At 47.1% G+C, this 19,024-nt stretch overlaps 1 pseudogene; it reads left to right on the top strand.

Annotated features, from left to right (window-relative positions):
* The first annotated feature begins 4,660 nt into the window (after positions 1-4,660).
* Positions 4,661-16,093, top strand: LOC129009882 (uncharacterized; annotated as a pseudogene).
* Positions 16,094-19,024: the final 2,931 nt, after the last annotated feature.

Raw genomic sequence — 19,024 nt, 5'->3', positions numbered from 1 at the left:
CAGGCTGGAGTGCAATGGTGTGATCTCGGCTCCCTGCAGCCTCTGCCTCCCATGTTCAAGGGGTTCTCCTGCCTCAGCCTCCTGAGTAGTTGGGATTACAGGCTACTGCCACCACGCCCTGCTAATTTTTGTATTTTAGTAGAGATGGGGTTTCACCTTGTTGGTCAGGCTGGTCTCGAACTCCTGACCTCAGGTGATCTGCCCACCTCGGCCTCCCAAAGTGCTGGGATTACAGGTGTGAGCCACCATGCCCAGCCAAAACTGTTTTTATAAGTAGGTATTTCAGAAATATCTGAGTGAGGGAGTTCAGTAGGATTCTGGAGAGAGACACAGGTGACCTCAATGGTTTGGTAGTGTTCTGTATTTTAAGGTGGAAACTGAATGAAAATCAGTTGTTAAAACAGGATGGTATTATCTGGGAGAAAGGGATGAAGCACTAACCCTGTCCTCTTGGCTTGAAGTCAGGGTCATCAGTCATCCATCTACCTGGAAGCTCCTAGGGGGAAGTGAGGGTGACTGCAGGTGTGGAAGTTTGAGCAACAAAAGGAGGGACAGGCACTGTTCACTGTCCCCCAAACATCATTCTCCACTCCTCCTTGTGGAGCACTTGAGAATGTAGCTGGAGACAGAGGTAGCCCTTAGTGCTGTCCCCATCCTACCCTTGAAAGAGAAGAAAAGAGGCCGGGCACGGTAGTTCATGCCTGTAATCCCAGCACTTTGGGAGGCCGAGGCAGGCGGATCACGAGGTCAGGAGTCCGAGACCAGCCTGACCAACATGGTGAAACCCCGTCTCTACTAAAAATACAAAAATTAGCCGGGTGTGGTGGCACATGCTGAGTAGCTGTAATCCCAGCTACTCAGGAGGCTGAGGGAGGAGAATCGCTTGAACCCAGGAGGCGGAGCTTGTGGTGAGCCGAGATCACGCCACTGCACTCCAGCCTGGGCAACAGAGCGAGACTCCGTCTCAAAAGAAAAAAAAAAAGTGAAGAAGAGATTACAAACTGGGTTCTTAGTCACAGAGGGGAGCTTCAGGCAGGGGACCATTCTCATCCCTCTCCCCCACCTCACCTCCCACACACACTTTCTTACTTAAAGATACACTGGAGAGGAAAGTCCTTGAAGTCAGGGGCCGCATGAAGTAAGGGAAAGAACACAGGCTTTAGAGTCAGGACAAGTTTGGAATCCAGGCTGGTTTATTAAGTTAAGTGCCTTTGGGCAAGTTAATTACCCCTTTGGAATCTCTATTTCCTTGCTTATAAAAATGGGCTTAATAATACTTACCTAACAGGCAGGGCTTTGATGTATTCTGATGTGTTTTGAAATCGAGAGGTACAGTCTGACAGTGCCATAGAACGGGAAGGCTGGGAGCTTCCTGGGAAGACCAGCTCATTGTGGTGTGACTTAGGCCAGCCTGCAGCCCTCTGTCCTACTGTTCAAATGCTGGGTCCCAGCAGTGGCCCAGGGTGGACGGGACAGCTGTGGGGGACGCTGACTCACCCTACCAGCCAGCTGTGGCCATCGGAATGGAACTGCCTGCTGAGGGGCTAACACCCATTCTCTCCTTGAGGGCCAAGTACTTGGGAAGCCAGGTTATAGTCACATGGCTGCTCACTGAGCACAGAGTGAAAACACCGAGGTTAGCTGGAAAATTAAAATGCATAATCTATCAGGTGATGATAATTTGAGTGCCCATCTCCACAAAAAATACACAGACACCTTTAGGACCAAGGTCCTTTTCCTCCAGGTCAGGGCTCTGGGTTTTCTCTAGGACTCTCCCTTTCTGTGTTTTCATTACTGACCTACCTCTCCCTTAGGACTGATCATCTTTTCTGTAGACAGCCTTTCAATTAACTTCCAGGGGGGCTCGATGCCTTGAGAATCATTCTTTCTTGAGTGATTGCAAGCTTGGCTCTGATGCATTGTGTGTTCATTACGTGGTTTCCAAAAGCAGTTTTCTTCCCTTCATTTCCAAATATCTGGGGCACAGTAGATGGGAAAAGGGTGTATTTCAGTGTACAATGTATGCACCATCTACCTGTATGTACATCCATGGTATGTCTTTGAGAAATATTCTCTTTCTACATATGTTAAGGCTTCATTCATCATGCAAGCTATTTTTTGAGGCTGTGTGTGTGTGTGTGTGTGTGTGTGTGTGCACCCGCATACGATTGCGCAGGGTTCTAGGAAGATGTTGACTCTCCATTATGCTGCTTGAGGGTTTTCTGTTGGTGGAGAGAAGTCCACTTCACCCCCAGCCAAAACACAATATCACAGAACATGGAGGCATTTTCCTAGGTGATCACTTAAGAATGGAGGGAGAGGGCTGGGCACGGTGGCTCACGCCTGTAATCCCAGCACTTTGGGAGGCCGAGGCAGGTGAATCACGAGGTCAGGAGATCGAGACCATCCTGGCTAACATGGTGAAACCCCGTCTCTACTAAAAAATACAGAAAATTAGCCGGGCATGGTGGCGGGCCCCTGTAGTCCCAGCTATTCGGGAGACTGAGGCAGGAGAATGGCGTGAACCCAGGAGGCGGAGCTTGCAGTGAGCTGAGATCACGATCGCACCACTGCCCTCCAGCCTGGCGACAGAGCGTGACTCCATCTCAAAAAAGAAAAAAAAAAAAAAAGAATGGAGGGAGAGTGGGCACGGTGGCTCACGCCTGTAATCCCAGCACTTTGGGAGGCGAGCGGATCACCTGAGGTCAGGAGTTTGAGACCAGCCTGGCCAACATGGTGAAACCCCATCTCTACTGAAAATACAAAAATCAGCTGGGCATGGTGGCGGGAGCCTGTAATCCCAACTACTTGGGAGGCTGAGGCAGGAGAATTGGTGGAACCCAGGAGACGCAGGTTGCAGTGAGCCGAGATCACGCCATTGCATTCCAGCCTGAGCGATAAGAGCAAAACTGTCTCAAAAAACAAAACAAAACAAAAAGAATGAAGGGAGAGTCTATAAGAATCCAGTCACACTAGTTGCTGGACATTTTCATACTTTTTAACCAATTAGTAAACTGGCCAGTCACCCAGACACCAGGACAGGAGGACAATCTGGGCTGATAGTTGCCTATGCAGGAGTGTTTGCTCTACCAGGCACTATGTTATTAATACATTCTTGACACCCATATTCATTGAACTCTTACAACAACCTTGTAGAGTAGGTATTAGTAGGCTCATTTTATAGGTAACAGAGAAAGGCTTGGAGGCGTTAAAAAACCTGCTCAAGCTCACCACTACTAGTAACAGTGAGGCTTGGATTCAAACCTAGTTTTGCCAACCCCAGGCTTCTCATCAACTCTCTATCGTACCCAGAAACAATGGCATCTGCAGTCTCAAGGGGGCTGCAGCCACAGGACAGCCATTAAGCCCACCCTCCTTCCTCTGCTCTTCCAGAGATGACCTCCTGACACACAATAGGAAGCGTGACCTCTCCATGGCATGCAGGAGTAAAGCCAGCCACTCACAGCCACTTGGGGCCCCACCCAGCAAGACCCCGACACTCCTTTATAATCTCCTCTCTGCCTATAAACCACAGCTTCTCCTGCACACGGTCTGTCTTTCTCAGTGTCTCTTGGATTTACTGCTCCTTCAACTGGCATCAAACATTTGCTCCTATGCTTTTGGCTGAAGAGGGTCAGCAGCCATCACTCAAGGTTCTGCTGGAGCCCCACCTCTGCAGCAAGGCCAGAGAGCCCCTAGACCTTGTCTTTCTCTGAACAACCACCACATCACATCCGTCACTCTTGAGGCTTACCGGGTATTCATCTTTCAAAGCCACAGGGCAAACTGGGAGGCAGAGAGGCGAGAAGAGGTCAGAGCTGATGAGGTGATCCCTCTTGCTCTCAGGTCTGGTAATATTAACTCTCTCCACAGTGTCATTGATCGTGCTTCCCAAATGATCACATCTCTAGTAGAAGAATGGAGTTTAAAATATTTTGTTCTTTCTCAATGTTTAGCAAACACATGGTAGATAGTAAGTCTTTTACTTGGTATATGAATGAGTGATTGAAGTGAATGAATGAAGGAAGAAGAGGACAGCTGAATGAGACCAGTAGTTATGAGATGGTGCTTAAATCCTGGTGTGCCTATCTGGGAGACAAAGGATTGAGGAGGCATCAGAAAGACAGTTTGTTGTCGATGCTGAGAGCCTGAAATTTGGAATTTGATAAGATTTCAACCCAAGCTCTGCCACTCGAGTTGTATGAACTTGGCCAAATTACTAACTTCTCTGTGCTTCGACTCCACCTGTAAGAAGAGAATGAATACCCACCCTGTAGGGCCATTATGATGATTAAACAAGATAATTTGTTTAAGTGCCTGGTATGGAGGGAATATTCCATAAAAAATAGTTCATTATGATTAGTGAGGGAAGGAAGAAGAGGATGTTTGGAGGAAGACTTCTTTTATGCAGTTTTGGAAGTATGTGCAGAGCTGTCCCCCCAGTCCCACCCCCCCCCACTGGCCCTCTGGCCCTGTGACCATCAGTACCTCCATTGTCTTGACAGAGACATTCTGGAGCCTCACTTTGGTCATGGATCTCTCTAGTTTCTGGAACTGGCAGCAGCAGCTGTCTGCTGGGTGGTGGCACAGTGCAGGCTGTTGCTGGGAGGATGGCTGATATTAAGGTGGGGTGAGGAAGACAGGATGGTGGGTGGGGAGGATGGCAGCTGAACCGTTGGTTTATTTCAAGGTTCCAAGACCTCCAACCATCTCTTCCTACAAGCCCCCCGACACAGGGAGGAGGTGCGGAACCCAGACCAGATGTTTCCTCTCTTTCACTATCGATGGATGGTTTGAGGACACAGGGGAAGACAGGGGGAAGGAAATGAAGGCAGTGAGAGAGAATCCTTATTTGGGAGCCCATCCTTCTCCACCTGGGGTCTGCAGCCTCCGTGTCCACTCCTTGAAGTTCTAGGAAGCACCCAACGGATGTTAATCACATGGCCAAAGCAAGGGTCAAGACAAACCAAGGGCATGGTTGTGGGATGGCCCATTACCTGGCGGTACCTGCTGCACAGCAGCCTCCTTGTAGCTTGGAAATTACGTCACTAGCCATAGGCACAGCCTGCCAGAGGCATGATGTGGTCCACTGAGGTGGGATCTAACTGGGTAACAGTGAATTTTTCCCCCGTGGGTCAGCCTTGACCGGGATGATCTCCCAACCCACCCTTGACCCGGATGATCTCCCAACCCACCCTTGACCCGGATGATCTCTCACCCAGAAATGACTTCACCTCCCTAAGTTCCTTGGTAGGGAACTTGAGGGGTGGTTAGAAACTTCCACTGGACTCACTGCATAATAACTCGGGACAGGAGAGGATAAGAACCGCTTTTGTGTCACCGGCACCACTTGGAGAAACAGCCTAAAAGGCAGGGATAGCAGCCTGGAGAATTCCAGCAGCTTCAAACTCCACCACGAGGATCTCTGTGGGTCTCAGTTTCCATGTCTGTAAAATAGGGAGAATAATAAATGTCAAGTGACTATCCTCCCTCAGCAAGAGAACTTTGTGAGTAATAATTGTCATGACAGTGCTTTCCAAATGTGCAGGATCAGCGAGAAAGAGATTTCACAGGGCATCAACAGCTCAGGGGATGTTGGCTACAGGCGGGGAAAGCACCTATATGCCCTTCTACCTGCCGCACCCACAGAGGAGGCTCAGCTGGAAGGACAGGTGCACTCCTTCCAGATTACTCTGAAATCATTGTGGGTGCCCAGTAAGCACTTCTTGGTCAGAATCTGAGAGTAACAACTGAAAGTACTGAGGGCTCAAAATCACCTGCTCCAGTTAATCATTTCGAGGGCTTTGGTGTCATATACTTCCCTGAGTTACGTCTTCTTTCTCAGGCACATGTCCGTGAGGCCCCTGTGAATCTGGGTAGGTCAAACTGCACTGGGTGCGTACTTTTTCTTGGTCAGCATCTTGGTTTCTATTTCTAAAGGCAAAGGAAGTGCCTCGATTCCTCCCAAGACTTGAAAAGCCCAGCAGGGTTGGTGGCTTCTTTGCTGTGTTGCTGAAAATGGAACAGGCTGCCCTGGAGGTGGTGAGCCCCCTGCCCGGAGGTGTTCAGCAAGATCAGCTATGACTACATGCTGTGCTAAGAACCTTGTGTGCATCAGCTTCATCGCTGCAACAACCCATGAGGATCCCATATCATAATCACCTCCATCTCACAGATAACAGGGGAGAGTACCTGCCACACAGCAGCCTTCTAGTAACTTGGGAATCATGCCACTAGCCATAGGCACAACCTGCCAGAAGCACCATGTGGTCCACTGAGGTGGGAGCTAACTGGGTAACAGTGAATTTTTTCCCTGTGGGTCAGCCAAGATGGCTCCCCCACCCCGCCTTTGACAGGGATGATCTCCCACCCAGAGATGACTTCACCTCCCTAAGCCAGACAGGACTGGATGGGAGAACAGCTGGGGAGGTGCATGCAGCACAACCTGGAAAGTGTGTGTGTGTGTGAGTGTGAGTGTGTGAGAGAGTGCGTGTGTGAGAGAGAGAGAAAGAGAGAGAAACAGAGAGAGAGGGTGAAAGAGAGAGAGAATTGCTTTTGTATGAATCTCTCTTTCTTTTTCTTTCTTTTTTTCAGCAAACCACAGATCGGCTACACATTCTTGGGCAGTTTCCTGAAGATGAACTTAAGATTTTGAGAGAGAGAGAGAAAAAAGAAAAGAGTAGGGGTGGAGGAAGAAGTGAGGCAGAAAGTAATCAAGCTCACGTGCATGCGCGTGCGCGCGCACGCACACACACACACACACACTCTTCACACACAACTCCTGGCAATAAGGAAGTGAGACTAGATCTTTTTCATGAATGGGCTTAACTCAGCCTTGCTGAACTTCCGCTCTCCCATTCACCAGCATTCAAATTTCACCTTCTGACCATCCAAGGCAGCTGGCTGCTGGCCCAGGAACTAAGAGCACTTTGAGATCATCCCTCTGACCACAGGCAACTGTGTGCTTGCAAGGAATCTTCTTTCCTGAGCTGGTAAATTCAAAATGACCAGGGTGTTCACAGGGTACCAGGTTTGAGGGCTACTGACCCTTGGACCCCCAACCCTACCTACTGCCCTGTTCCCGCAGGATCACAGCTTACACTCTGGAAAAGCTGAGAAATGACAGCAGGCAATGCACACGGAGGAAACATTTCTGCACAGCAACTGCACAGGAGCACAGCCCAGGTGAACTCTCTCGGGAAGGTTCATGCCTGCCTTAAATTAGGCTGGGGGAAATGACAGTCACCGTTTTGGAAAGGACACTTTATGGCTTTTCCCATAGGAGCTAGGGAGCAATTAACTGGGGCGTGTGACCTATAAGTGTGCCATTCTTTCGTATTGGGTGGGAGCCAGGCGAGGCACAGGCAGCAGTGGAAGTTTCTGTTCCCTTGAAAATCAGCCTCGAGATGCCTGGAGGGGTGTGTCCAGGCAGTGGAAGGACAGGCGAAGGGTCTCGAGCAAAAGTCATTTCATGTTGCTGTGCTGCAGCTTCCTCATTTGTCAAGAGGTGGCAATAAGACCTCCCTGGGACAACCGATGGGGTGACCCAGTGAGCTAAGGCCAAAGACCTGACTCCCCAGTGTGAATAACCCAGGCTCATCGGCAACCCAGTTAGGGAAACCCCTACCACCTAGAACTGAGAAAGCAGCTGCCACTATTCCGAAAGAATAAGGATATAGCTTTATCTCTGAACTTCCAGAAATGGTGGCTGCGACAGACTAGCGGCCCAGAAGCGAGGAAAGCGATGGGAGGCAGACACGGCTGGCCTGCCCCAAGACCAAAGGAGGAGCAGGAGAGAAGTTGGGGTAGAGATACCACGGAGGCTCAGCTTTTCTTTTCCTGATTTCTTTCCCCTCTCCTGCAACTGTGTCTAATGGAAGCTCAAGGAGGCAACGGAGAAAGGGACATCCTTTTCCTGACTCCACCTTGTATCCTTAGAATCCTCACGCAGGCTCCCTGGTCCCCACACTTGGGCTACAGGGGGTTTCCAAGCCCCGTGTCTTACAATGTTTGGGCCCAGAGGTAGGAGCATAGACGAGATGACCTTCAGAGCACCTTCCCCGCTTGGGGCAAGGAGTCTTTCCCCAAGGCTGAATCTAGGGCAGCATGCTAGAGAATTGCATTCCATTCCTTGCAGCTGCTGAGCTACTGGGTCCAGCTCTGGGCACTGGAAATGGACTCGGAAATACCAGTGGGCTTTGTTTGGGCCGATTACTCACAGTACAGGAATGATATCCATTCCACTGGACTTTCTAGGAACTTGCCTGCAGCTGGAGCGGTCCCTGTCCCTAGGTTTCCTCTAGCACAGAGAGGCTGCGAGCAGAGGCCTGGCTGGGGAGGGAGTGTGCAGCTTACAGGGGATGCCAGTGGGCCCCAGGAAGCATTGATGCAATGCTCTTTTTATTAAGTTGGGCTCTGAGCCCTTCTGCCCTGTGATAACTTCCGGGAGTAGCTGTCCCCATTTCCCTGGTCTCCTGTCCCTCTCCTGCTTCAAGAGCCAAATTCCTGCATGACAGCAGCACCCGAGGAATCCAAATTCACACAATAGTAATGCAGGTGGATAGAGGAAATGCCTGTTGGTCTAAGGAGCTTGGGTAATAAAGGTTGCCGTCCGCCCGAAGCCTCACATGCCAGGTGTGTGCCCAGCCCTGCAGGCTCTGCCTCCCTCAATCCTTCCAGCACCCTGGTTGTGCAGGTGCTGTCCTTGTGACCTTTTTGCAGATGAGGAAGTGTAGCCTTAGGTCAGGAAATGCTTTCAAGATCACATAGTTAGCAAATGGCAGAGCTGGGAATTAAGTCCATTTCTGCTCAATTACAAAACATGCGAGTTTAGCCACTGGACTCCGATTTTTGTGTGTACTGTAGTAGCTCAGCTTTTGTGAGAACCGGAGATTAAGCTCCCTGAGGGTAAAGGCTATGTCTTTTTTTTTTTTTTTTTTTTTTTTTGCCCCATTTGTCTCTATAAGATGCCAGGAACTTATTTTAAAATGCACCTGCCAAAACATGCTGAGATGGTGGGCGGCGGCTGCCCATGGATGATATGGAGGCCACTGCAGCCAAAGGGACCAAAAGCAACCCTGGAACTGTCCATGCTGCAGACACTTTTCAGTTTGCTCTCGCCCTGCTTCTTCTGTGGCTGTGGTATTTTTCTCCTGTCTGCCTCCTGGTTTCTGCCCACTGGAGGCTTTTCCAGCCTCATGACCTCTATTACTGCCCCCTCTCTGCAAATGCCTGCACCTACTCATCGCCCTGTCTTCAAGCCACTACTGCATGACTGAGGTTCCTCTACTCTTCTTCTCTGTGCCACATCTGTTTCCTAACGGCTTCTCTGGCTCCCTCTCTGTGTCTCTAAGCACCTGGGCCAACTCACTCTCCATTCCTGCTGAGGATGTCTGAGAGAGTCCCTGATGGCTTAGTAGCAACCCAAATCTGGAGATACCCGTTGGTCCCAGCCTCACCAGCTTAGCTTTTAGGCTGTCCACATTCTGTAAGGCAGTGGTCTGCAACCTTTTTGGCACCAGAGATGGGTTTCGTGGGCGACAATTTTTCCCTGAATGGGGCAGGGGAGGAAAGGGTGGTTTCAGGATGACTCAAGCATATGACATTTGTTGTGCACTTTATTTCTATTATTACTACATTGTAATATATTATGAAATAATTATACAACTCACCCTAATGTAGAATCAGTGGAAGCCCTGAGCTTGTTTTCCTGCAACTAGACAGTCCCATATGAGGGTGATGGGAGACAGTGAGAGATCATCAGGCATTAGGGTTTCACAAGGAGCGTGCAACCTAGATCCCTGGCATAGTAGGGTTTGTGCTCTTATGAGAATCTTATGCAGTCGCTAATCTGACAGGGGGTGGAGCTCAGGTGGTGATGCGAGCAATGGGGAGTGGCTATAAATACAGATGAAGCTTCACTCTCTTGCCCACCGTTCATGTCCTGCATATGGCCAGGATCCCCCCGATAGCAGCGGCTCACCTCAGGTCCTCCAATTTAAAGAGGAGGCACCTGAAGCTCAGAGACATTAAACAATTTGCCTGAGGTCACACATTTAGAAGGTGATAGAATCCAGATCAGAACACACATCAGTCGGGGAAGATGAAAAAAAAATCTGGAGATGAACGGTGGTGATGGTTGCACAACAATGTGAATGGACTTAATGCCACTGAATCCTTTAAAATGGTGAAAATGGTAAATTTTGTCGTGTATGTTTTACCATAAAAGCAAGTGGCTAAAATGGCAAAAAGAAACAATGAACAAAATAACCTCATGGGATTTTAAATTGGATTAAATGAGGTATTGTACCTAAACCCTTATCTTCATGCCTGGCACCTAGGAGCTAATACGATGATTAATTATGTTAATATTACTTTTTTAGTTTCCTCATCTATAAAGTGGGGATAAGAAAGATACCTCTTAGGGCTTTTTTTTTTTTTTTTTTTTTTTGAGACAGAGTCTCGCTGTGTCATCCAGGCTGGAGTGCAGTGGCATAATCTCGGCTCACTGCAACCTTCACCTCCCAGGTTCAAGCGATTCTCCTGCCTCCGCTTCCCAAGTAGCTGGGACTACAGGCGCATGCCACCTCACCCAGCTAATTTGTTGTATTTTTAGTAGAGATGGGATTTCAGCATGTTGGCCAGGATGGTCTTGATCTCTTGATTTCGTGATCCGCCTGCCTCGGCCTCCCAAAGTGCTGGGATTACAGACATGAGCCGTCACGCCCGGCCAGGGCTTTTTTTTCTTATTTCTTAGAAATTTATTGTGGCAGATTTATGCATATATAAGCTGCATTCATTTTTTTTAAATGGAGGCATCACATACTTGAAGAGCGTAAGTACTAAGTATACAGCTGGATGGATTTTCCGTATGTATTTATCAATGTACTCACCACCCACGCCAAGGTAGACATATTTTCCATGCCCTGAGAACTTCCTTGTGTCCCTCCAGGTTAGGACCAACTTCCTTCCCACTCTTAGGGGTTTTGATTGGATTAAACACAACTGCTAGCACCTTGTCTGACATAGACTTGCTTGATCAATGTTAATACTCAATACTATTATTAATAACACACTAATTACTGCTGTTTGACAAAGGGTAAAAACAATAGAACTGCTAATGATGACAATATTCCAAACGCAATTTAGAACAAAACTCGTACAAGACCACCCGCCATAGAGCTAAGAGGTTGGCCCTTTGGCTGCCATCCACCAGCCATGCAGCTTGGGCCAAGAGGATGCCCCTCTGAGCTTCAGGGTCCTCATCCCTCAAGTGAGGCCTCAGTCTATGTATCTAGAGTCTAGATCTCTATGGCGCCTTCTAGTTCTAACATTCGACAGGTCTAGGAATTCGGCTTTGTAACCTGGCAAGGGGCTGAAGAAAGTGTGGAAACTGAGGGTTACAGCAAAGTCAAGCCCATAGACCTCTTGCACCCCAGCAGCTGGAGTGGTGTTCATGGTGCCTGGCTACAGGGACAATAGAGAAAGGCTCTTGCTACAACTTTTGAAGACTCCTAGGTCAAACCATACTAATGGGTTGACCTGTAGAGATGAAAAACCTTTCTCCACATTAGGGTTGACACGCACAGGTCATACCAGTGGCCAAGTCCACCCACTCTATTCTCAGCTGTTGGATTCTCTGGGTGGCAGAATTTCCATCTGCTCACACAGCTGTGCTGAGAGCTGAAGGGTCTGGGGTGGTCTCTGTTCACTGGCCAGCTGTTTAAGCAGCAGGCAGGGGGAGCTTCCCCCGGCTTCCTCAGGACAGCAGCTGTTCAGAGCATCATGGGAACAAAGGCTGACTTCTATGACAAGAATGTGTCAAAACCAATTTTTCTTAAGGCAGGAAATTATTTCAAGTTGACTTATAAGCTAGTCCAAACATGTTCTCTGCAACATAAAACACAGTAATAAAGTGCCTAAAAGGGTGTCTCACATAGAACGGGTACTCAGTAAATGTCAGTTCCTGGACACCTCAGCCTATATTAATCTCTGTCATTCATTCATTCATTCATTCATTCATTCATTCATTTATTCATTCACTCAGCAAACACTTTTCAGTGCTGTGGCTTCCAGATATTGAAGACACCATAATGAACAACACAGACAAAATCCTTGCCCTTGAATTTTATAGTCTGGTGGGTAGAGACTGACAATTGACAATTACAATTAAAAAAAAAAGACAACAGGCATTCAGTTGATCAAATATTTACTGAGCACCTAGTAGTGCCAGACACAGTTTTAGGTATTAGGGATACAGCGTTAAACAGGACACATGTAGTTTCTCAACTTAAAAAGCTTTATTTCTAGTGGAGAACCAGACAGTAACCATATGAACAATGAGTAAAAGAGTTTCGTGATGGTGTTTGAGGGAAATGAATGTAGCAGGGGTGAAGCACAGCGGGAGAATGTGCTGCTTTGACAGAGGGAGCCAGGCTTCAATCATTTCTAGAGAATACAAAGCACAAAGAAAACTTCCATTGACCGCATGGTTATGTCACTGGTTTTCCTGTTGCAGGCTGTTAAACACTTTTCCTGTGTAAATGTTTCTGGAGCACTGGTTTGCCTCCTTTCTTGGATGGCACGAGGGTAAGCTCCTTGAGGTCAGGAACTGTATCTCAATTTGAGTGCTCCAGAAACCCAAATATACCAGCCAACTACTATAGGTTGAGTATCGCTCGTCCAAAATGCTTCGGAACAGCAGTGCTCTGGATTTTTTATATTTTCAGACTTTGGAATATTTTGCACATAATGAATATCTTGGGGATGGGATCCAAGTCTAAACACAAAACTAATTTATTTTTCATATACACCTTATACACATAGCCTGAAGGTAATTTTATAAAATATTTTAAATAATTTTGTGCATGAAACAAGGTTTGTGTTAAGTACTTAATGTGTAAAAATGTTCACTTGTGGCATCATGTCCACACTCAAAAATTTGGATTTGAAGCATTTCAGATTTTGGATTTTTGGATTAGGGATGCTTAACTTGTATATTTGAGGGATTTCTTGACTGAATTTAGCAGAGGATGGGTAAGGGTCCTCTCTGACTTGATTGAAGATGCGTCTGCCGTGTCTCCCTCACAAAGATCTTAAGAATTGGGGGCTTATGGAACAGGGACAGGTAGGGATTGCTAGTGCAAAAAACACTTTGAGGAGGAGCCCTGCGACTCTAAAGAAGTTCTAGAACACAGAGTATTTAATTCCAATGAAAAGCATGGAATGATATGATGGACAGTTGGAAGCCAAAGTTGGCTCTTTCCCACCCCTGCCATCTGATAACAGTCCTGGCAACACCACGGCCTCACTTCTCTATCAAGATTTTAACTATCCAAACACTCTTCCTTCCAGCTTGAGTTTGAACTATAAAAGTGACGGCGGCTATTAACTCTGTTCGAGAGTGAGGAAACTGAGAGAAAAAAGAAGTTGGGGCAGAAACCAGGAATAGACAGAGCTCTCCTAATTCAGGGTTGGTAGCATAATTTGCCAGATCTACAAGAACTGCATTCATCCTTAACTCTTTTGTGCATTAGAATAAATATCTGGGTTAGAATTTTTATTCAAAAAATGTCTGAACCTTCCTTCTCTTTGACTTCCTAGCCACTGCCTAGCCTTCTTTTTCTTCACTTCCAGCTTCCTACATCTTCTCCTTGGGTGGCAGGGAAGGAACCATAAGCACGGGCAGTGTGGGAGGCGAACACTCGGGGTTGCAGCTGTCACTGAATATGGAAGGGTATATAAGATCCCCAAGCACACGCTGCTTTGCCTCAGTTGCTGAATGCAGATTTGGAAACCACAGCAAGAGTGAAGACCAGAAAGGACAGCTGCTGGGTGGGTCAGGCGGGTGGAGATCTACCCCAGCTCCCAAGCCTAGCTTCTACTTTCTTCACCTGGGTTTTCTTCCCTTCAAGAAGATGTGCAGGGCCAGTGTGGATGGGCAGTGCCACACGAACCACTCAAAAGAAGGCAATTTCCTATTCTGTAGCAACCTCCACAGGGATCTCCTTGCAATGACTCCCCTGAGTTCCACCCTCTTCAGTTGCAGGCACCATACCGCAATCACAGCAGTCGTTGAAGACATAGATCTCGTGTCTCTACCCTGCTTAAAATAATTCAAAACCCCACCCTCTCTCTAAGAATAGTCTCACCATGGCTTCTAACCCCTGCTTAATTCTCTAGCAGCAGCCCAGGTCAGCTCCTCTTGCCTGACTCTGCCACACTTCCTTCTGATCCTCAAAGAGCCAAAGTCTCCTCCCATAGGCTTTTTTTTTTTTTTTTTTTTTGAGTCAAGATTTCACTCTGCTGCCCAGGCTGGAGTGCAGTGACATGATCACAGCTCACTGCAGCCTTGAACTTCTGGGCTCAAGCGATGCTCCCATCTCAGCATCCCAAGAAGCTGGGGCTACAGGCACATGCCACCATGCCTGGGTAATTTTTTTTAGAAAAAATTTTTGTAGAGACGGGGGCCCCTCTATTTTGCTCAGGCTGGTTTCAAACTCCTGGCCTCAAGCAATCCTCCCCTCCCACTTGGCCTCCCAAAGTGCTAGGATTATAGGCGTGAGCCATGCTCCCAGCATCCATGGGGCTTTTATAAAGCTGTTTCCTGGACTTATTTGCTTAGGTATCTCTTATTTAGCTTTCAGGTCTCAGCTTAAATGTCATTTCCCTTCTGGACCTGGCAGAGCAGAAGATGCCATCGAGGGAGTTGATGTTTGCCATGACAAGGACCAAAAGGTTCGGCGTCAGGAGCCCAAGAGCCAGGACATCCACCAAAGGCTGTTGGTCAAGCTGTTCAGGTTTCCGGCCAGATGAACCAACTCCACCTTCAACCAGGTTGCTCTGAAGACGTTGTTAATGAGTCACAGAAACTGGCCACCTCTGTCTCTTTCCCATATGATGGGGAAGATGAAGCTTTCTGGCTGGAAGAACAAAACAGCTGTGGTTGTGGGGATCATAATGGATGTTGTGCCCGTGCTGGAGGTGCCCAAACTCAAGGTGTGTGCATTGCATGTGAGCAGCAGACCCACAGCCGCATCCTCAAGCCTGGGGGCAAAATCCTCACCTTTGCCCAGCTGGCCCTGGCCTCCCCAAGGCCTGTGGCTTCAGCCTGCTCTCCCATCCTTACAAGGGCCAAGGTGTACAGGCATTTCGGCCAGGCCTGGGGAACCCCACACAGCCACACCAAACCCTATGTCCGCCCCAAGGCCCAGCCACAGCTAAAAAAAAAAAAAACTAACCCTAGGTCATACCCTCTTTAATTTAAAGATTTTAGGACCAGAGGCAATGGTTCATTCCAGTAATCTCAGCACTTTGGTATGCTGGGGTGAGAGTATCACTTGAGGTCAGAAGTTTGAGATCAGCCTGGGCAACATAGCAAGACCTCGTCTCTATGTCTCTACTAAAAATTAAAAAAAAAAAAATTGGATGCTGAAAAAAAAAGAAAAATGTCACTTCCCTTCTAGTTTGAAGAAAGTTTCCTGGTTCTTCAGATTAGGTTATATGCCCCACTATACTTTTTTCATAGCATTTTTTTCACTTCTGTAAAGTAGCCCCTATTATATTAATAGTGATGTGAATTTTTTTTAAAAATGGTTTTAAAAAATTTTTAGTTGCTGTTCCTATTCTACTCCTCTTCCTCCTACTTTCTCTCTTCCCCCTTTCTTTCCTCTCTCCTCCTCTGTGCCCTTCTCTTCCTCCTCCTTCTTTCGATAACATCATCTTCTTAGTTCCTAGGACACAGCCTGGCACTCTGTGCATATTTGCTGAATGAGTGTGTGGATCTGTATGCCCTAGGGGGTGGGAGGACCTTTAAGATGATTGAATCCCATGAGTCTCCTTTGCAGCACCCCGGCCAGATGTCCCTAGCCTCTGCTCCAATGCCGCTGTACTGTGAACTTGTAGACCCCCAGGGCAGCCCGTTCTGTCCAAGGAGGCAGCCTCGCGGCATGGTTAAATGCTCAGGGTCATACTGAATATGTTATTTAATTCTTCTCAGCCTGTTTCCTCGTCTGTAAAAAGGTGGTCATAATAATACCCACTCCACAGCAATGTTCCAATTGTTAAATGAAATCAGGCATGTGGAACACAGCGCCTAGCCACAAGTGATGGTTAAATAAATGTGATTTATTGTCATGATGATTATTATTTTACCGTAACCATCATCAGTCTGTCCTCAGATGGTGACGGCAGAAGGTAAAATTGTTCTTACATTGCATCGTGATCAATTTCTCTCTAACTTCTGATTCTCCCTTTGCGTTTGCCGGTGCCACGTGACAACCATTGGTGTCAGAGGCCAGTGCCTTGATGAATATGTGTCTTCTCTTCTCTAGTTTACCACGGGACAGATAGCTACTGCACCAGTTTCAGGTCTTCTCACCATCTTGGCCTCTTTCTGAATAACTCCTCTTTTGTGATGTCCCCTTACTTCTCAGGCCATCCTAGGGATGAAGAAAGTACTGGGCCAAACAGATCCATGGGCATCCGTGTAGAGAGTGCCGAGAAATTAGGATTATCCTGCCTCTGTGCCCAGCCAAGGTTAGCAAGCTTTATGGTCTGTTCAGCAAACCTGTGGGGACCTGGTCCTCCATTGTGGAATGGGAGCTGAAGGAAACAGTGTTCAGGTCTGGCCCAAGCCAAAACCCATCTATAGCAACCTACCATTTCTTTTCTGCCTACTTCTTCTATTTCCTTTTTCTGTTGTTGTTGAGACCAGGTCTTGCTCTGTTGTCCAGGCTGGAGTGCAGTGGCACAATCATAGCTCACTGCAGCCTCAATCTCCTGGGTTCAAGTGATCCTCCTGCCTCAGCCTCCTGAGTAGCTTGGGACCACAGGCACATGCCACCACACCCAGCTAATTTATTTTCTTTTTGTAGAGACAGGGTCTTGCTATGTTACCCAGGCTGGTCTGGAACTCCTGGGCTCAAGCAATCCTCCTGCCTTGGCCTCCCAGAGTGTTGGGATTACAGGCATGAGCCACTGTACCCAGGCACCTTCTTTTTTTTTTTTTTTTTTTAAAGAAGGCTATTAAGTGCCCAATGCCTGGAAAGTTCCTTTCTTTCGTGAATTAATATACCAAATTAGTTCCTGCTAAAGTGTTAATGACTAACCCCAGTTTCCCTTCTTGTCAGAAATTTGCCCTCCTCCATAAAGGGTTGAATAAATACGACTTTTAGACATAAGTGGCCGAGTCTGTGAGGGAGTAAATTCTGAGCAGGGGGAGCTCTCACGCAGGGCTCTCCAATTTACACTGCGGAGGTAGCTTCCTTTTCCACCTCTGCAATAAGCCAACCAACCCTACAAATATCTGGTAGAAAGAAGGGCTGTTCCAGTGAAGAGTCAATTAGTATGAAGACCGCCATCTACTGGCAGATGATATCTACTGGCCCCATTGGTGCGCTAGACAAGTTTTGTCATTGCAGGGGGTTTCCTGATTGGATTGCTTGAATGCTGAGAACCAGTCCTCTCCCCCATTCCTTTTGCCTAATTTCCCTTTTTCATTATTCCTTTGTTACTTTGATTCCTCAACATATAGAATATTTCACAGAGCCTTTATGTTACAAGGGATCTTTGTAGGGTATAACTGTTGTGTGTCATTAACACTTTAGTATAAATTAACTCATTTGACTACCACTAGTCCAGAAGTTGAGAAATTCCAATTTGTGCCCTTTTTTCTCCCTTTCTTCCTCTCTTCCTCATATCACTGAATATAGAAGTCAGGCTCAAAAACACATCTTAGCTCTGGAAAGGAAAGGACTTCAGGACATTTTCATTTACCAGAAGACAGCTGTGGACGTTTTAAAACGGTATCAGTACACTGGCCTTCCTTACTCCATCAAATCTCATTTGTGCCCCTCTCGGAGTCTGTAAAACAAATGCAACTCCAGGAAGTCTCCCTAGTCTCTGAGATCCCATATTTCCAGTTCCTTCACCCTCTCTAGCTGTCTGCCCCATCTTTTTTAACAAGAAGCGTAAATATCTTCACTGTATTCTTGTGCACATTTCATGTGTGGTGCATCTGTTTCATGTGTGGTCTGTCTGGCCTCTTGTCATGAGCTGTTTACTTCCTGGAGACACTTTGGTTTTTCTTTCTCAGTATTTCACCATTGCACCAAGTCTAAGTTGTGGCACTGATCACGGTATGTGCTGCCTGCACATTGTGAGATGTTCCGTGGTCAGGGTTCGAACAGTGGGGAAATGGTGGCTCAGAAGGTCTTGGTGAAGCTCATGAGATGTTCTAGGTTTCTACACACCTATTTCTAGGTGTGGTTTGCAAGGAGGGGGTATTAGAATCACCGTTTACAACCTGGAGTGTGAGTGTCCCTGAAGAGACAGGAAGACTTCCCAGGGGGTATTTGGGCAAGAATTGTTTTAAGGCACTCCATTTCCAGACCCTGAATGCCATATCTGCCCTTCCCTGAACTGATCTAGCAGACAGTGCACCTGCAGCTGGGGGGTCGGGCTGGTTCTCTGGTCCTGCCTGCCCTTTCTCAATAGCCCTTTCCCCACTTTACAAAAAAGAAAAAAAACTGTTAACTCTCTCTCATCCCAAATCTTACTTACTATGGTGCATTGGGCCAAGTGTACAAACTTCCATGGCATCCAAAAAAGGACAACTGAAAATATTAATGAAGGCAATATAAATCTCTAAGGTTTTGTGTCTCTCTCTGTCTTATACATATGTCTGTGACGGGCAAAGCATGGAATTAGACACAGGGCAAGATAGGTTGTGTGGTAAGGCAAAAATATGATACCAATATTTGTCTAATGACTCCCCTCATCCTTCCCCCAAGGATTATCAAAGAACATATTGCCATCATGCAAATCTCATGAAAATAAAATAAAGTTAGTGAAGGTAGGAAGTATTGAGGGTGGTGGCACATTATTTCATCCAGGTGATAAATTCATGGTACAGCTTCATGTTCTATCAATATCTATCTACCTATCTATCTATCCATCTATCTATCTATCTATCTATCATCTATCTATCATCTATCTATCTATCTATCTATCTATCTATCTATCT

This window comes from Pongo pygmaeus, chromosome 10, assembly GCF_028885625.2.
Source record: "Pongo pygmaeus isolate AG05252 chromosome 10, NHGRI_mPonPyg2-v2.0_pri, whole genome shotgun sequence".
Lineage (NCBI taxonomy): Eukaryota > Metazoa > Chordata > Mammalia > Primates > Hominidae > Pongo > Pongo pygmaeus.
Note: the sequence above shows the minus strand (reverse complement) of the source record. Positions and strands in the feature narration are given on the sequence as shown.